Genomic DNA, 19,748 nt, shown 5'->3' on the forward strand with positions numbered 1-19,748 from the left:
ATGACATGAATTACAGCCAGAAAGCCACAGGTTGGCCAGAGAAGGAGGTGATCGCAGTGCTAAAATGAAATGAATACAATATGAATGAATAAAGTGGTGTGAATGCTGATTTTCTTTAAAGGAACATTTGGATAAAATACACATTGGCTTTAGAAAATATATGTTTGGATTTATGTTAAAGATAGGTACAGTTATGGGATCCGTTATCTGGAAACCCGTTAACCCAAATTACCGAAAGGCCGTCTGCCGTTGACTCAATTTTTAAAAATGATTTCCTTTTTCTCTTTAATAATAAAACAGTACCTTGTACTTGATCCCAACTAAGATATAATAAATCCTTATTGGAAACAAAACCAGCCTATTGGGTTTATTTAATGTTTACATGATTTTCTAGTAGACTTAAGGGGCAAAATTACGAAAGGGCGACTAATGCCACTTCGTCGATTTACTAACGAGTGCTGGCATAAATTCGCTAGCGAAGTGGACCTACTCTATCGCTACTTTGCACCCTTGCGCTATGGTGAAGGGACGTAACTACGCTAATTCAGTAACTTGCGGATGTTCGTGAACGTTACCTCTTGCGCCAGACTTTACTTCGCCACCTCAGACCAGGCGAAGTGCAATAGAGTAGATAGGGATGGTTCAAAAAAAGTTGAAATTTTTTCTAAGTCCCAAAAAAATGCTGGCGTCTTTTACTTTTTATAGGCTGATAGGCTGAAAAAGAGCACATTTTTTTTTAGGGTACCCTCCTTCCCCCCTACATTTGATAACATATGGCACCTAAACTATACTGTGGCACATGTGTAGGGCATTCGAATACATTTATTAAGGTTCCCTGGCCTTGTGTAGTGTAATGTATTTACTGCTGCATATACGCTCATTGTACTTTAACTGCACGCCATATGCAAATTTACGATCGCTAACGTAACTTCGAACCGCTAATCGTAACATCGCTAGCGCAACTTAGCAAACGATCGGTATATTTGCACAGCCCTGGCGAATCTACGCCTGGCGAAGTGCGACAAAGCCAACACAGGCGCAACTTCGAAAGTAAGTAAATTTGCCCCAAGGTATGAAGAACCTTGGGGCACAGAAAGATCCGTTATCAGGAAAACCTCAGGACCCGAGCACTCTTGATAACAGGTCCCATACCTGTATGTGATTAAAATGGAGTCTATGTGAGATGACCATCCCGTAATTCTGAGTTTTCTGGATAACGGATCACATGCCTGTACACAATAAGTAAAGGGTGGTCCTTTTTTGTTTATTATTGAAAACATTGTGCATAGCATGCATGAATTCAGTTCAGAGGTCTTTGGACAATTTTGATTTTATTGTGAGAACAGATGAACCTTTTTTAACATTCCGTTATCTGGAAAACATCAGGTCCCAAACATTCTGGATAACATACATATCTGCCTTTAAATGATAAAATTATGGTATGATACTTATGACTCACAATCCACTTATGCTCCTGCTGAATTTTGCCTTTTACAAAAACTAGAAGGTCTACACTGATTTAACTTAATTGGAAAAGCAATCATTTTGCAATCAGCCCAGCCCAAGTTGTATTTATTAAAAGTGTCCCTGAATTTTCAAATGATCTGGCAATGCGATATTAATAGCCTTACAATATATTATCTCATTAAACTGTGCGTCGCTTGCAAAAATAATGCTAGTTTATATTGAGAGTTGTATGAAAAATGTTTTGTCTAATGGGTGCCTCCACCAAAACTGTGAAAGACTGGCCTGAAAAATGCCAGAAACATTTGACATGCTTATTGCGGTGAAATTCAAGCAAGGTTCTCAAGCGCCAGGATCTTAAAAATGCATCTGATTTCAGCATACTTAACTAATTACTAGAGCTTTAATTATCACTAAAGACAACATACATCGATATGACCAGAAAAGTTGTCCATCTGGTCCCCCTGCCTCCCTGAAGCCAAAATTCAGCATAACAAAGTTCCAACACATTCCTTAGCAAACACTTGGGAAATTAAATATTCCACTATTAGGCATACTTCCCACATCATGTTTTTATACCTAATGTGCTGCAATGTACCATAGCAAAGAAACCACCATGAGCGTCCAAATAATTATAGCATGGACAGACATTCAAGGTCAATAAAGGTAAGGTGGTGGTATTTTTATAACTGTGATACTTTCAGAGTACTCCGCAGTGGAGCCTGGTGGAAACAGCCCTGGAATGGGATATGGAAACAAACAGCTGTGTTGGGCCTTAAGTAAAATTTCAGAAAACAGACTTGCATGTTTGATTAACTGAAAAATCAGTTACTGATCATAAACACATTCAATCTGCTTTATAATAATAATTTTTATAGATCAAACCCAACTGGATATAAGGCAGCAAAGAAACAAGAAACCAAACTGCTCATGATAATTTGCATTATATATAAAAGTCCATCAATAAAACCCAGGAACCACAGCGGATGAACCTCTTTGAATGGGATTGAACAGACTGGTGCCTACTAGGGAATGCTCACAAAAACAACACCAAGAAGCAAAGGATAGACTTTAAATGCCCAAAAGGTGTCAAGCAGCTTCCCACTAGCTGTTCATTAAAGGGATACTGTCAGGGGAAAAAAATGTTTTTGCAAAATGAATCAGTTGTGAATAGTGCTGATCCAGCAGAATTCTGCACTGAAATCCATTTCTCAAAAGAGCAAACAGATTTTTTTATATTCAATTTTGAAATCTGACATGGGGCTAGACATATTGTCAATTTCCCAGCTGCCCCAAGTCATGTGACTTGTGCTCTGATAAACTTCAATCACTCTTTACTGCTGTACTGCAAGTTGGAGTGATATCACCCCCCCCCCCCCAGATAACAGCTCCCTAACACAAGATAACAGCTGCCTGGTAGATCTAAGAACAACACTCAATAGTAAAAACCCATGTCCCACTGAGAAACATTCAGTTACATTGAGAAGGAAAAACAGCAGCCTGCCAGAAAGCATTTCTCTCCTAAAGTGCAGGCACAAGTCACATGACCAGGGGCAGCTGGGAAATTGACAAAATGTCTAGCCCCATGTCACATTTCAAAATTGAATATAAAGAAATCTGTTTGCTCTTTTGAGAAATGGATTTCAGTGCAGACGTCTGCTGGAGTAGCACTATTAACTGACAGGATCCCTTAAATGTCCGTAAACATTAAAAAAAAAGAAATCTAAAAAGACCAAGAGTAATATGCATTAAAAGGACAGTAAACCCCTAAAAACACCTTAGCTAGAAATAACAGGACTTAGGCCCTTTTCCTTTATTTAAGCCATTATAAACACTTGTGTTCGCTGATCTAACCTCCTCCCCCTTTCTTTATAAATAGGGCGGCTTGTTTAGAGCTCCCAATCTAGCTCTGAACAAACAAACCTCTCCCTTCTCTAAGCAGCAGTCTTTAGCCTAAATGTCTCAATTCTCCAATCAGTAGTGATGGGCGAATTTGCGCCGTTTCGCCGGAAAATTTGCGAAAAAACGCAAAACGGCGATGGCGTCTCATTTCTGACGCCGGCGCCCGTTTTTGACACCGGCGCCCGTTTTTGAGGGGGAATTTTCGTGTGTGTTTCAAGAATTTATTCGCTGGCAGCGAATCGAGCAAATTCGCAGCGAATCAAGCAAATTCGCAGCGAATTCGCTCCTGGCGAATAAATTCCTCCATCACTACCAATCAGGAATATAAGCACAGCTAACAACTCCATATTCTCCAAGTTTTGTCATCTGCTGTGCAGTAAAGAGCAGTGGTGGATTTAAAGAAACCAATCTCCAAATCTAAAACACAATTAAGTATTGTATTAACATAGGAATGGGTTCCTAGTTTAGTACTAAATGGGGATTACTTACAACAAATAATTGCAAATAATTGCACTAAATGCAGTAACTCTTGGCTCCACTTGAATATTATCTATTTTCTCTATAGTTGGCTGAATAATGGCTGCTATGGGTTATTTCCCAGTGCCATTAAATAAGACTGGACACTGTGCCTCAAACTGTCAAGTGTTCCTTGGCTCATTGTTTTCTATGAGCTGAAACCTATATACAGCACTTTTGTATGGGTCTTTTCATCAAAGGGCACAGTATTGCTAAGCTGCAGCTTCGGTGATATGCCTTTACTAAAGAGAAACATGCAAACATTTAGCAGCATATGCTACACTAATGTATACATGTGTAATGTGTATATAAGGAGAGGAGGTTGTTGGGAGTTTTTTATTCGACTGCAGAAAGCTTTAACACAAATTCGTTTTTCCAATTTAACTGACCAAAGAAAAAGTGCTTGGATAGGTTTCACGCCCAATTTGTTTTCTTTGTTGCCAAAGTCTAATGCCCCTTGTGTTATGCAAGTTCAAGAACGGTGCATGGCTATCAACATTGGTAGGTTCATTTGGTTTTAATAATTAATCCAGACTGCCAGATAAAGCAGAAATTTAACATTTCTTATCTAACGCTCAGGGGCACATTAACTTAGCTCGAGTGAAGGAATAGAATAAAAAATACTTCGAATTTCAAAGTATTTTTTTGGCTACTTCGACCATCGAATTGGCTACTACGACCTTCGATTCGAACTAAAAATCGCTTGACTATTCGATAGTCGAAGTACTGTCTCTTTAAAAAAATACTTTGACTACATACTTCGGCAGTTTAAACCAACCGAGGTGCAATGTTAGCCTATGGGGACCTTCGCCAGCACTTTTCTAAGTTTTTTTTGATGGAAGAAAAATCCTTCGATCGATCGATTAAAATCGTTCGAATCATTCGATTTGAATGATTTTATCGTTCGATCGAGCGATTTTTTACTTCGATTGATTTGCGCTAAATCCTTCGAATTCGATATTCGAATTCAAAGGATTTAACTTCGAGGGTCGAATTTGTGGGTTTATTAACCCTCGAAATTCGACCATTGATAAATGTGCCTCTTGTATAAATGTGTATCTTAAAAATACATCAACCTTTACTTAATTTGAAAAATTTCACTTGTAGCAAGAGCTGATTTCAGGCTCGGGACAGACCGGAACTGTGGGGTGGAGGCTATTCTTTAAACTAGCTGGGCTTGCCCATGTCCCTTTATTTTATTTATTGCTTGAAAGTTCTGAAATCTAATTTGTTCAACAATTCCTATTCAAGGAAGTCTCTGTACATTCTGTCAAAAGCCCATTGTTCTTAAATGTCACAATATCCTTTTGTTATTCAAATTCTTTTAATACAGATGCCCTATTGCAGCCTCTGCTGAAAAAGATACCATCCATTTAGAGATGTCATTAAGCATTCTCCACACCCATTTTATGATGTTATGTTTCTACAAATTTCATGTTTTCATGGGCTGAAGCTGCCTGTGATACCTGTTTGGAAGTCATATCCCCAGGGGTGATCCTGGCCCCTCCACCGCCTGAGGCAGCAGTTACTGCTGCCCCCCCTCCCCCAGAAATTCGCTCTTAAAGTACCAGGAGCAGCATTTTTGCCGCCCCTGGTACCTAATGGGGTGCTGCCGCCTGAGGCGACAGCCTCAACTCGCCTCATTGGCGAAGCACCCCTGCATATCCCAGCACTTAGTTCAGACTTCCCATCATACATGCCCAAAGATCATACATGCATGGCACAGTTAATGAATCAACGAATGCCCTATTTCACTGTTCACAACACTGTGACCTGTGTTAGAAATTACGAAGGCAGATACTTCAGAGATGACAAAGTTTACACCACTGGTAAAATGAAAAATCATACATGGTTGTTTTGTTATAGCTTCCTAAAAATCAGTGGGCAAAAGTGTGTGGATAAATATTAAACACAACTGTAAAATCAGGCTCTATTAGTATAAATGAAGGGAAAGTTTAGAAAATAAACATCATACCATCCTTTGTCATTATCTTCCTCTATGTCTGACACTTCTTCCTCTTTTGTTGGTTCAGTTATCGCTTGTGTGAGCTTCGATTTGAATCGATCCAGAAGAACTAATGTCTGAAAGTAAAAGAAGTATAATTTCCCACTTAATATATCAATTCCATATCACCATAATTAATCTAGCCAAAACGACAGCATGATCACATTTTGTGCACCTTGTGTTGTTTTTACATAGAGTGCATTCAATGACTAGACTAGCGATGTGAATCTGATGTCATCAAATCCTAACTGCAGTTAATAGGCTTCACTACATATCACTTAATCCAATAGAGAATCGCAGGCATGGAAAACTCTTCAGACTTAAGGTGGCCACACATGGGGGAGAAAAGTATGGCACTCTGACCACTTGGCCAAGGAGGTGGGACAGATGGACAGCTGCAGTTAGGTGTCAGGCCTGATACTTGCAAGATTAGTCTAAACAACCCAAAGAAGGTGTTAGAAGTGCACCAATGATTTACCAAAGCAGGGCATGTATGGCCAGCTTTAGGAAAAGAGGAGTGAGAAAATATCTGGCATTATCCTTCACTAATGTACAACACTGGCACAAACCTGTGTCCACAAATTATTTTGTTTGATGGCAGATAAAAGCAAAAAAAACTGTTGAATATGTTATTCCTACCCATTAAACACAACCGTCCTAGAAAGTAACACACAGGGACATTCCCTTGACAAAAGGCTAAGTGCGTTGAACACAATGGGGTATATTTATCAAAGAGTGAAGTTAATAGTGAAATTCCGCCACTCTCCATTCATTTCTATGGGATTTTTATAGGCGTATTTATCAAAGGGTGAACTTTCATTTTCACCCATTGATAAATAAGCCTTTCAAAATCCCATAGAAATGAATTGAGAGCTGCAGAATTTCACTCTAGTGGCGGAACTTCACTCTTTGAAAAATTCACCCCAATATGCCTTATCTAAAGGCGGGATGAAGTTTTATAGTTTACCTAGGGCTGCCTTAAATGCACAGATGTGAAGATATAGACTAGAAGATTATAGTTTGATGAATGCAACTTAATATTACCTGCTGCTCCCTAGATAACCCTTTGTTTGAATTTTTCTTTCTAAGTTCTTCATACTTCTCCTTTTCCTTGAGGTATTCCTCCAGGCCGCTGTTAGAAACAGTGATTTCAGCTAAGGGAATAAAACAAAAAGTGCCAGTGTTATTGATTTTACTGTAACTTTCTCAAACGTTGAATGACCTTTTGAGACACATATGTAAGTATATTTGACCATGCTGACCATGAACTTGACCATACTTCAATTCAGTGGCAGTCCTGTGTTGTCCAGTAATCAGAGCAATAATCAGTCCAATGCACAGAGCCTAAAAGCTTGTGGGGTTCCTCAATAAACACGAGATGAGCACAGCGAATTGTCTTTTCCTTCCATCCTTGTCATCTTTCCTCCCTGCTTGCAAGACTGTTAGGAGGTCTGCAAAACTCTCTGTATAAACCATCAAGCTAAATGGAGGCAAAACCAGCCTATTGGATTTATTTAATCGTTTTAATATAAATAATTTTCTAGTAGACTGAGCATTCTGGATAACAGGTCCAGTACCTGTACATGATTTCTACTCTGTTTCTATAGTCAGATTTCTATCTATATGCATCAATTTGGGGCCTGTGTGCCTTTAAAATTGGGAAAATTAGCAGGTAAAAAAGCAATTTCATGAAAAGGGTCCTTTTGCTTTAGATCTCTGGATTTAGTAATTATATTGATGTATTAATTAATTAAAAACTAAACTAAATTATTATTTAGTCAATTTTATCACCTACATCTCCTAAATGGTTTATATTTCCATCCAATAAAATGATGTAGTCTGGAAAAATGCAGGGTCACAATGATCAAAACCCAGGGAAGCATCTTAGGTATGCCAAGGTGCTGATTAATATGGAAGCCATATCTATGCAGGAGCTGAAAAAACAGAAGCAGGAAGGACCTGGCTTAAATGATTAGCATCAGCTGTGCCAAAGTTATCAAGGCATCGTGCCAACACAAGTAAACACTCTGCCAAAATATAAAAAATAAAATGCAAATAGTAAGCTGTCATTCATTTGAGGGTTTGTGTGCCAACTTCCAAAGCCAAAATGAAATTCTTAAATGAACTAAGAGAAATATAAAGTGCACAGCTGTGCCCAGGATTATTCCCTTTATGTTTATGGTACAAAACGGACGTTAAATTAAAAAGATGGGAATTTAAAGATATGCTTTTGAATAAATATTTTGGTGCATATACATCTGGGCATTTAGTTGCCAGGTGAGATTCTTTGTAGGTAAATATAGGAGGTTATTTATCAAAGCTCAAGTTGTTTTTTCCACAAAAAAATTGAGTTGTCGAGGGTATTTTTAAGTCAAAAATAAAATTTTTGGGTAAAAAAAAACCCTCAAATTTTCCAAGATTTATTATACCCGACCCTGAAAACAGCTGGAATCTGAAGATAAACCCTGTCGAGGTCATGTAGAAGTCAATTGCAGAGGTCCCTTCAAACATTTGAAGATGTTCTAGCGTTCATGTTGTTCCAGTTTTTTTCAGTTGTTTCGCACTAAAACTGAATCAATTTGAGCGATTCGAGGTTTTTCCCAGCTGAAAACTTGATCAATTTGAGTTTTCAGGTTCCTCAACTCAAATTCACTGATTCGAGTTTTTTACATTTAAGTTTTTTTCCTAAATTAGAAACCATTTGAGTTGTGAGTTCATTCGAGGTCTAAAAAAGCTTACAAAGCTCTAAAACTAAACCATTGAAAATAACCATAAAGTTATTAGTTTGTGGTTTAGACTTTTGCGGACTACTTAAAGAGGACGTCTACCCAAAAAGTATATTTTTTGTTTTGGGTAAAGAAAATAAAATTCTAAGCACATTTACAATATTTAGACATTAATGGGCGGATTTATTAAGGTTTGAATTGTAAATTTGAATTTTCTAAAATTTGTGTCAAAATTACAAATTCGAATTTAAAAGCACCAACTCGAATTTAATTTCTAATGTGAGATTTATCACATGGAAACAGTTCTGATTTGAATATTTGCCACCTGCCAAATTCATTTACAAGTCAATGGCAGAGGTCCGTTGACCCATTTGAAGATGTTAATAGCGTTCCAGACATTCAAGTTTTTTTTCAGAGAAAAACTTGAATTGAGTTTCAATTGAATTCGATTCGAGTTCTCAGGTCAGTAACCACAAAAAACAGGGTGCCTGAGAATATTCGAAAGAATGACTTGGCTAAAACTAGACCAAGTACTCGGAATAAATATTACTATACTATATCACTACAGTATTTACAGTTTTTTTTGGTATCGTACAGCACACTCATCAGATGGAAGATTACACTCTATAACTGGGCACAAGAAGGACTAGTATTTGTAGTACTGAGCAATACAGACCATAAAGATAACTGAACATTAAGGGGCACATTTACTTAGGGTCGAATATCGAGGGTTAATTAACCCTCGATATTCGACTGTCGACGTTAAATCCTTCGAATATCGAAGTCGAAGGATTTACCGCAATTCGTTAGATCAAAGCAGGGGGTCGAAGTTTTTTTTAAAGAGACAGTGCTTCGACTATCAAATGGTCGAATAGTTGAAAGATTTTTAGTTTGAATCGTTCAATTCGAAGTTGAAGTCATAGTCGAAGGTCGAAGTAGCCAATTCAATGTCGAAGTAGCCAAAAAAAAGTTCGAAATTCAAAGTATTTTTTCTTGTATTCATTCACTCGAGCTAAGTAAATGTGCCCCCAAGTTGCTACTGAGCACTGAAGTATAAATGTAGGTCATTATCAAACTCTTAGTGCAATGTGATATCAAAATGAAAGTTTACCAAATCTGAACAGAGTAATTCATATTAGTATCATATATATAGGTTTGAATGATATGAAGTGTAAGCAATTTTGCAACTGGCACATGCCTTGAGCCAAACAAAAGTCATATGAACTCAATGGAAATTGTAATGTCCAATTACCGCTATTTAGTTGCCTAGAAATTAAATTATGCATAATATAAAAACTACCTCATCAGCCATCACTGGCATCACTACCAAAGATCACAGATGCTCACTGGTATCACTACCAAAGATCACAGAGTAAACTTTGTGCCCTATCATGAATCTGTCAGGATTCTTTTAGGTCTGGCATGGTCGCCAAGAGATTGGTAGAAATCCTGTTAGCAAGTGCCAAATTGTTAATGTGGTTTCAAAAAAAGTATTCCATTCTCAGCTTGAAAACTATAGGCCTGTTAGTCTGACATCAGTAGTACGAAACTTTTTGGAAAGGGATAAGATACTTGACTACATTGAAAAATCACATTACTATGAGTTTGTGCCAGCATGGTTTTATGAGACATAGATCTTGCCAGACTAATCTAATTGCCTACTATAAAGAGGTGAACAGAAATTTAGACACTGGGATGACTATAGATGTGGTCTACGTAGGATATACTAAAGCTTTTGATACAGTACCATACAGATGGTTATGGATTCAATTAAGGGATATTGCTCTGGAACTGGGTGATTGATTGATTACATAGAGTGGCAGTAAACAGAAGAGTTTTAATTGAACCAGTGTCGTTAATGGAGTAGCACAAGGGCCTCTCGCTGGCCCTTTACTTTTTAAGTTATTTAAAGACTTGAAGGTGGGCATTCTAAATACTGTCTCTATTTTTGCTGATGTAAATGTAAATTGTGCAAAACTATAAGCTCCATGCAGGAAGCTGGCACTTTGCAGAGTATTTGACTGAATTAAAGAATGGGCAACAAACTTGCAAATGATTTAATGGTTGATAACTGCAGGGTTATGCAATAGGTAGAAATAGGATACATGTGGGGAATCCTTTACTGAGAAGGATCTGAGGATTTTTGTAGATACCAAGATGTGTAACTCTAAGCAGTGTCATTCCGGATATTAATAAGCTGAAGAGAGTGCAGATGTGTGCAACTAGACAGGTAGACAGAATAAAAAAATTGAACTATGAAAAAAATATTGTCAAAGTTATTGTAAAAACACAATATAGGACATTATAGACATATAGTGTGTGTGTGGGGGGGGGTCTTTTCTCCCTTAGAAAATATCAAAGAGTTGCTACCCCTTTAGACCCGAGGAACAGAAGTTTCATTTGAAGCAGCTAAGATAGTGCTTCACGGTGAGGGAAGTGAAATTGTGGAATGCCTAGCCAGGCAGATTCTATTAATGCCTACATTTGAATGAACAGTAACACCAACTGAAAGTGTTTTAAAGTAATGAAAACATACTGTACTGTTGTGTTGCACTGGTACAACTGGTGTGTTTGCTTCAGAAACTTTGTTATAGTTTATATTAAAAGACTGCTGTGTAGCCATGGGGGCAGCCATTCAAAGTTAAAAAAGGAGACAAGACACAGAATACACAGCAGATAACAGATAAGCTCTGTAGTATACAATGGGAGTCTTCAGAACTTATGTTATCTATTGAGTAACCTGTGCTTGAATAGCTGCACCCATGACAACACAGAAGCTTGATTTTATAACCAATAGTAGTGTTGCTGAAGCAAACATATCGGTTTTACCAGTGCAGGGCAACGCTGCATTCGATTTTTATTACTTTAAAACACTTTAATTTTTTGGTGTTACTGTTCCAGTAAGAGTGACTTGGATAACTTCCTGAGCAATCATAATGTACAAGGTTATTGTGATCTTAAGATCTACAGTTAGTTTAGTATAGGTATTGATGTGTATATAAAGTATATTCCTTATAATTCTTTGGAGTTTTGTTTGAGCTTTCAAAGTAGCAACTTCCTTTTAATATATAACATGCCTTATGGAAACAGTAGTATTTCAGCAGTGACATAAAGTTTATTGGATTAACAGAAAATATGCAATATGCATCATAACAAAATTAGACCGGTGCATAAATTTGGGCACCCCAACAGAGATATTACATCAATACTTAGTTGAGCCTCCTTTTGCAAATGTAACAGCCTCTAGATGCCTCCTACAGCCTTTGATTACTGTCTGGATTCAGGATGTCTGTATTTTTTACCATTTGTCCATACAAAATCTCTCCAGTTCAGTTAAATTTGATGGCTGCCGAGCATGGACAGCCTGCTTCAAATCATCCCACAGATTTTCTATGATATTCAAGATGGGGGACTTGACAGCCATTCAAGAATATTGTACTTCTCCCTCTGCATAAATGCCTTTGTAGATTTCCAAGTGTGTTTAGGGTCATTGTCTTGTTGGAATGCTTAACTTCAACTTTGTGACTGATGACCATTATCCTAAAGAATTAGGGTTGAATTCATGATGGAACCTCTACCAAATTTGACAGTAGGTAGCAGGTGTTTTTCTTGGAATGCGGTGTTCATCTTCCACCATGCAAAGCGGTTTTTGCTATAACCAAATACCTTAATTTTTGTCTATAATTCAAAGCACTTTGTTCCAAAATGACTGTGGCTTGTCTACATGAACTTTTACATACAACAAGTGACTGTTTGTGGCGTGAGTGCAGAAAGGGCTTCTTTCTCATTACCCTGCCATACAGATGTTCTTTATGCAAATTGCGTTGAATTGTAGAACAATGATACAGATACACCATCTGCAGCAAGATGTTCTTGCAGGTCTTTGGAGGTGATCTTTGGGTTGTCTGTAACCATTCTCACAATCCTCTGCATATGCCGCTCCTGTATTTTTCTTGGCCTGCCAGACCTGGGTTTTACAGCAACTGTGTCTGTGGCCTTCCATTTCCTGATTACATTCCTTACAACCGAGATAAACCTCTGAGATAGCTTTTGTAGCCTTCCCGTAAACCATGATACTGAACAATCTTTGTTTTCTTTTGAGAGGTGCTTTGAGGATCCCATGCTGTCACTTTTCAGAGGAGAGTCAAACAGAAGCACAACTTGCAATTGACCACCTTAAATACCTTTTCTCATGATTGGACACACCTGCCTATGAAGTTTAAAGCTTAATGAGCTAATCCAACCAATTTGGTGTTGCCAGTAATCATTATTGAGCAGTTACGAGCATTCCAATTAGCAAAATTACAAGGGTACCCAAATTTTTGTACAGCCAGTTTTTCACATTTGTTGTAATTCCATACAACTGAATACTGCTTCACTAAAAATCTTTTGTTCAGAAAACACCCCAGTGCTCAGATGTTCCTGGGAAATGAAAGACATACCACTGTTATCTTTTTTGTTGAAAGTGGAGTCAATTATTATTATGCAGGCTGAGAGGGGTTCCCAAATATATGTTTATGTGATATTTGTGCACTGGGGTTCATTCGGAGGGGTAAAACATGATAGACTTTAGTAGTTTTTCAGTCCAAATTAACTGCATTAACTATAAAGGAAGATGGTAAATATAATGAAAAATGCACCCCCTTAGAACTGAGATCTTTCCACATTTGGGATTGCTGATTGCAGGCATCTTGTGGTCTTATTAGGACACTGATTAACAGGGTCAGTATCTATGCATCTTTTAATTTGTGTTCTTTACAAAAATGTGTAATACAAACATGTACAGAAAAAGTCATTCAACAGTGAAAATTTTAAAAACGGAAATATTAAACTATACAGAGGATTTCAGTACCTTTAAACTTATTTAAATAGCAAAAGCAAATTCATTTGAAAAGGTTAGCAATTATCGTGCAAGATCAGCTAAAACATTTCCATCATGTAATCAAGACTAAAACAACAACACAAACATGTGTAGTAACATGAAATAAGAGCATGTTGTTTCCATTGTGAGACATCAAAGAATATATGGTGCAGATAAGTGGCTGAGCGTAAATCTAGTGAGGTTCATAGAATGGCACAGAGACTGAGATGAACAAGATCTATTTGCCAGACACATTCAGCTTTAAATTAGGAATGTCAATCATAAATAAAATATTTAAAAACAAAGTTCTGGTAGTCAGATAAGGTCTGTTAGAAGCTAATTTCTACAGTGAGAATTACAAGAATAATTCACTAGTTTTTAAAGACCTTTTTAAACTTACAAATGTTTTTTACTTTACTGGATCATATTTAAAAACACTAAAGGGCAGATATATCTGGATTCAAGAAACATTCCCACATAATTTTGCCAGGGAGAAAACCAAAGTCTGATTTCTTTTCACATTTGTCTTTTCAGTGCGTCGGTTGTTCCCAAGGTTCCCATGGAATTCCATTGGAATCATTTACTGTTTGGGCAAAAAATGCCAGAAGCATTGGCAAATGTTTGAAAAATATTTTCTCCGGCAACTCAATATTTTTCTGTCATTAAAGGGCCAGCTTTAGTGATGGGTGAATCTGTCCTGATTTGCATCACCGAAAATATTATAAATGGTGAAAATACGCAAATTGATTTGAAGTTAATGGGTTACTTTTCACGCAACTCTTTCCAATCCACACTTTTTTATTCATGGCAAAACAATTTGGCCCATCACTAGCTAGAATACTTTTTTGCAGCCTTTTCAGCTCTTAAATCAGGCTGTATGTATTTAAAGTAGTTTAACTATAAGCCATGAAATTACAAGTTATATTGTGGGGCCTCTACATGCCACATACTTTGTTGAACTTATGCACATTGGACATCAAACTGTTTTATGTTGGGAATTAATGGCATGCGGGAGAGAAGATGCTGTATAGTGCAAGCTTTGAGGAGATTTTCAGAAATTTTATCCAAAACACTACATTTACATTAGTTATGAAATGCTGCTTCATGAAGTAGTTAATAAAGAATGTGTTTTATATATGTAAACTTAACATTGCCTTATTATGAACAGATTAAGTAACTAAAGCAATATCAGTGGCTCAATTTTAAAAAATCTAGTGGGCTAGAAATACTGCACATTATGTTTTGGGGTCCTGTACCAGCCCAAGACAACCCACAGCCCTTTAGCAGTGAAGGTCTATGTCTGAAGATGCCCCAGTAGCTCATCTTCTTTTCTGCTGATGCACTGCACATGCTCTGTGCAGTTGTCACTTACCTGAGATTACGGACAAACGCACAATTAACTGTATAAATATATAAAATATGTCACAATACAAGGCCGATTAGTAATTAATTCAGATTCGCATTAAATGGCAGCTCTAAGACCAGAGCAATTTTCATCAGAAATTATTCAGCCTTGCAGCATCAGCTATATCACAGACAATCCTCATTTTCAGATCGATGATTTCCATTAATCTTTAAAGAGGTGGTTTACCTTCAAGTTAACTTTTAGTATGTTATAGAATGGCAAATTCTAAGCAACTTTTCAATTGGTCTTCATTATGTATTTTTTTTATAGCTTTTGAATTAATTGCCTTCTTCTTCTGACTCTCTCCAGCTTCAAATGGCTACAAATATATTGTTATTGCTACTTTTTATTACTTGTCTTTGTATTGAGGCCCAATCCTATTCATATTCCAGTCTCCAGATTTAAATCAATGCATGGTTGCTAGGGTAATTTGGATCCTAGCAAACAAATAGCTGAAATTGCAAACTGGAGAGCTGCTGAATTAAAAGCTAAATAACCACAAATAAAAACCAATTGCAAATTGTCTCAGAATATCACCCTCTACATCAGGGGTCCCCAACCTTTTTTACCCGTGAGCCACATTCAAAAATAAAAAAAGTTGGGGAGCAACACAGACATGCAAAAAGTTCCTGGAGTGCCAAATAAGGGCTGTGATTGGCTATTTGGTGGCCCCTATGTGGACTGGCAGCCTACAGGAGACTCAATATAGCAGTACACTTGGTTTTTATGCACACAAAACTTGCCTCCAAGCCAGGAATTCGAAACAAGGCACCTGCTTTGAGGCCACTGGGAGCAACATCCAAGGAGTTGGAGAGCAACATGTTGCTCGCAAGCTACTGGTTGGGGATCACTGCTCTACATCATAATAAAAGTTAATTTACAGATGAACAACCCCTTTAAGCTTAGCTTCTAAACAGCTGCCCAGAACACAGTGAGCATGTGCAGTGTCACTGACTAACAAAAGTCAAGATGGAGAACTCTGGCAACTTTGAAGGCCTGAAGCCTTACTGCTATACAGATGCTGAATCTTTAGGCTGGTGCATTAAGCTCAGCATATAAAATATGGCATTTCTAGCTGTATTCTTTTATAATACACAAAAGCCATGAATATCCTGTAAATTATATCCTTATAAACGGTGAGTTCTGATGTCATCAGTTATAAACGGTGAGTTCTGATGTCATTTCTGTCACATGACTCACTAAAACTTGTGTATTATAATAAATAAAGTACCCCCAGTTGTAAAATATGAGGATATTAGAAGTTACCTCGGAGTTCCATGACCTGTATAAAAACACTCGGCCTTCGGCCTCGTGTTTTTATATGGTCATGAAACTCCTCGGTAACTTATAATATCCTTATATTTTACAAGAGGGGGTACTTTATTCACTATATAAGGTATAGTTCACCGGTTTAATGCAGCAGATAAAAATAAATAAAACTTAGTTAGTTTGAAAGATGTTGCCGGGCTATAATGCAGCACATTTCATTTCAATAGTAGCTGCTAGCTAGTAGTAAGTGCAATGGATTCTATATATATAAATATATATCTTAAATTCATAGAATACTTCAACTGAAAAGCAAAATGAGCACATATGTTTTCTCTTACTACAGCGAATATGAAAGACTACCGTATATCAATAGCATAGACTTGATGAGATCATGCTTCCTTGCATACGTTATCCCTGACAAGATTTGAAATGCAGAATACATACAGAAGTTGGCTGTTACCCCATATGAAATCAACCATTCAGTCCTCAGCAATTTTCTTTGTAGTTACCCTATACCAAAGTGCTTTGCAGAACAAACTGAAAAAACTGAATGATGTTGCCTCTAGGCATGGAATACAAGCATTATTTTTACTGTTCCAGCTGTTGCAGGGAACTGCTGTGCTGTTTGATAGGCATTTTGACAGCATTCATGTCTTAACCTGTCACTTATGGTAGCTGGAAAACTCAACTCCACGTGTTGTGGCAACAGGTAAGGAAATACAGAACAGGGAAACATGAAGAAAGTTGTTTAATTATCATAGCCCCGGGTATCTGTTATTATGGGTTTCATAAATGAAGTACTCCTTAGATAAACCTGCATTATTTTACAGGATTAATGAGAGGCAAATATACTAGGCAACTCTTGATGATTAATAAACATACTATAAACAGATCAAGAAAACAATCTTTGAAGTTTTAAATGTACGAGCTATTATACATGAAACCTTCAGATTCCTGCTTTTGCTACCAATGAAAGCAGTGGAGACAATGGGAACTTCCATGGGCCAAATGCCCACTGGTCAAAAGTATCCCTCACACTTCACCTTCAGGGCCCCATTTATGATTGCTCCAGTTTTTCAGCAATCAGCAAGAAAACCCAACATGAATTACCTTAATTCATGCTGGTTTAAGATGACAAAAGCACAGAAACCTCCATAATTTTTATCAAACTGGTTTTTCTTATGAAGAAAGACTTCGAAGAATGCCGAAGAAAATGAACGTTGGGTTTTCTTGATAATTGCTGAAGCTGAAAAGCAATCATAAATGGGGTCCTTAGTCATAGGGGTAAGATAGTTAGTTAGTTAGTTAGTTAGTTACATAGTTAGTTAAATTGGGTTGAAAAAAGACAAAGTCCATCAAGTTCAACCCCTCCAAATGAAAACCCAGCATCCATACATACACCCCTCCCTACTTTTAATCAAATTCTATCTACCCATACCTATACTAACTATATAGTTAGCTACATATGCTTGCATTTTCTGTTGGGGAAAAACAGCCAGTGTGCTATAGCTGTTAGAGCTTTGCTACACCCAAGGACTCATTTACTAATGCCAGGAGTAAATGTTATGCAAGCTGACTGATACCAAAATGCTACCACCAGCATAAAAAAAACACATGGCTCTTGTGCTTGGTATAGAACAGGGGCCCTTTGTACCCTTGTCACAATTGTGTTTTAACTGGCACAATGTGAACACAAGCTCTTGTGGGCTTAACGACTGCATTAAAAAAGTGTCAAGCACAAGGCTCCGGAGCACTTTCATGAGGTGTACCAGCGAACATGTTGTCTCTCTAGTATGCAGTGCTACATATACAGTTGCATAACATTGTCTGCTCCATTCATTTAGCGCATACACGTGTTCCTATACGATATAACTACTAGGAGTCTATACCAAGTGGAGTTTATTGTATCCGGCATATAAAGACCAGAAAGAACATACACAAATGTTGTCAAGGCACTGCAGAACAAGTGGTTCAGGTGATTGCCAATAAACACCTTGGAACCTGGGATCATAAGATGGATTGGGCAGACCTGGTGGACATCATTCATGTTCCACAGCTCCACAGTTCAGTCTTGGGTGCCTGGTAACACTTTTGGGACAGTGGGATAGATGCAGTTGTGGTGGGGGAAGGGAGCACTATAGACTGGGGTTAACAGTTAAAATTTACTAAGGAGGACTTATTTTGGCTTAAGGCCAACTGACGTAGCTAGTTAATTTTGGTAAAAACAGAGATCCCAAAGGCTTATAGTTTAGGATAACTACAAGATAAATGTGACTTGTGCTTGCAAATGTAAGTCGAAGAGAAAATTCACCATAAGAAACAGAACAGTCAAAAATATCTTTATGTAAGCGTAGGTCTAATTATGGGTTTGAGATGAGAACCAGAGCACAAGGAGCCCGTAAAGTGGAGAAGAGAAGTTCACAGACTTCACTTCACAGAGTTCAGGAGAGTCCAAAGAAGACGTCGGGATTTTAAGCAGGGAGAGATAAGATTCGGAAAGAATGTGGGTATCTGCGAATGGAATCCATCTTGTTTCTGAAGTAATCACCAAACGCTTGAGAAGAGAATTGGAAGCAACCTTAAGAAAAATCTAGGTGGGTCTGATTTATTATCGTTAATGGATGTTGTGTAATACTATTATTTTATCACAAACTAATTTGACTTACAGGTGCATCTGCAGAAACTCACTTAGGATTTTTACTACTTACTTAATAACTAGGGCAGAGAAGATAGTGAAACAGAGCAACATATCCTCAGATATCATGTTATAATTCATGGAAACCTGCAGCCGAGTAGTTTTCGTGTAATTTGAATTTTCACATAATTCTCCCAGCATGCTGCAATTAATAAAAGCCAACGGAGAGAGAACGCCTGTGTGGTCCAAAACCCATAATAAATACATTGCACTTTTATGTTCTTTCATAAAAGGTACCAGCATCTTCAAACAGTACAGCTTTCTTTAGGTCCAAAACAGCTAGTACAATTCTGCACTGTAATTAATCATAACAAACAATGCACAGATTAAACTTGCCCAACGTGCTCTGCACTGCAGCGTATGTACAAGTTCACACAGGAAAGTTGTGAAAAGAATGATAACTCTTCAAATATTTGATTAACTGCTGCAAGATGTTGAGGAAATTTGGTGCTTAGAGGAATTATGCTTTTGATGTCATTTTTGGCACCACTACAGTAAATGTCGCATAAAAGAAAAAATATCACATTTTAAGATCAATCTTGACAGCAGCTTGGCAAGCCAACAACCACCTCCTCAAGTGAAGAGACCTCTAATGATCAACCATTAACGGATATCTTCAGAGATGGTGAAGTTTGTTCTGTGTCACTGAATAAATAAATGATACAGATTTACACTTCAGATAAAAAGGTTATGGGTCATTTCTGTCACAGGAATGTCCACAAGCAGAGAAGCTCCGTGACAGCTATGGCATCCTGAATTCTCTACTTCTATTTTCTAACAGAATAAAGCAACACCCTCCCCTTTTACAAAAAAGGCCTAACAGAGAAAACTGAGCCCTTTCAAGCATGTGACATTAGTGGCAGATGTACTTTCATTTAAGGAATTGTTCATTATAAAAATAAAAA

General features: G+C 37.5%; 1 pseudogene; it reads right to left on the minus strand.

The window, feature by feature from the left end:
* The window catches only part of LOC108718168, a 100,331-nt pseudogene that overhangs the window by 21,767 nt on the left and 58,816 nt on the right, over window positions 1-19,748 (minus strand).

Source organism: Xenopus laevis, chromosome 1L (genome assembly GCF_017654675.1).
Source record: "Xenopus laevis strain J_2021 chromosome 1L, Xenopus_laevis_v10.1, whole genome shotgun sequence".
Lineage (NCBI taxonomy): Eukaryota > Metazoa > Chordata > Amphibia > Anura > Pipidae > Xenopus > Xenopus laevis.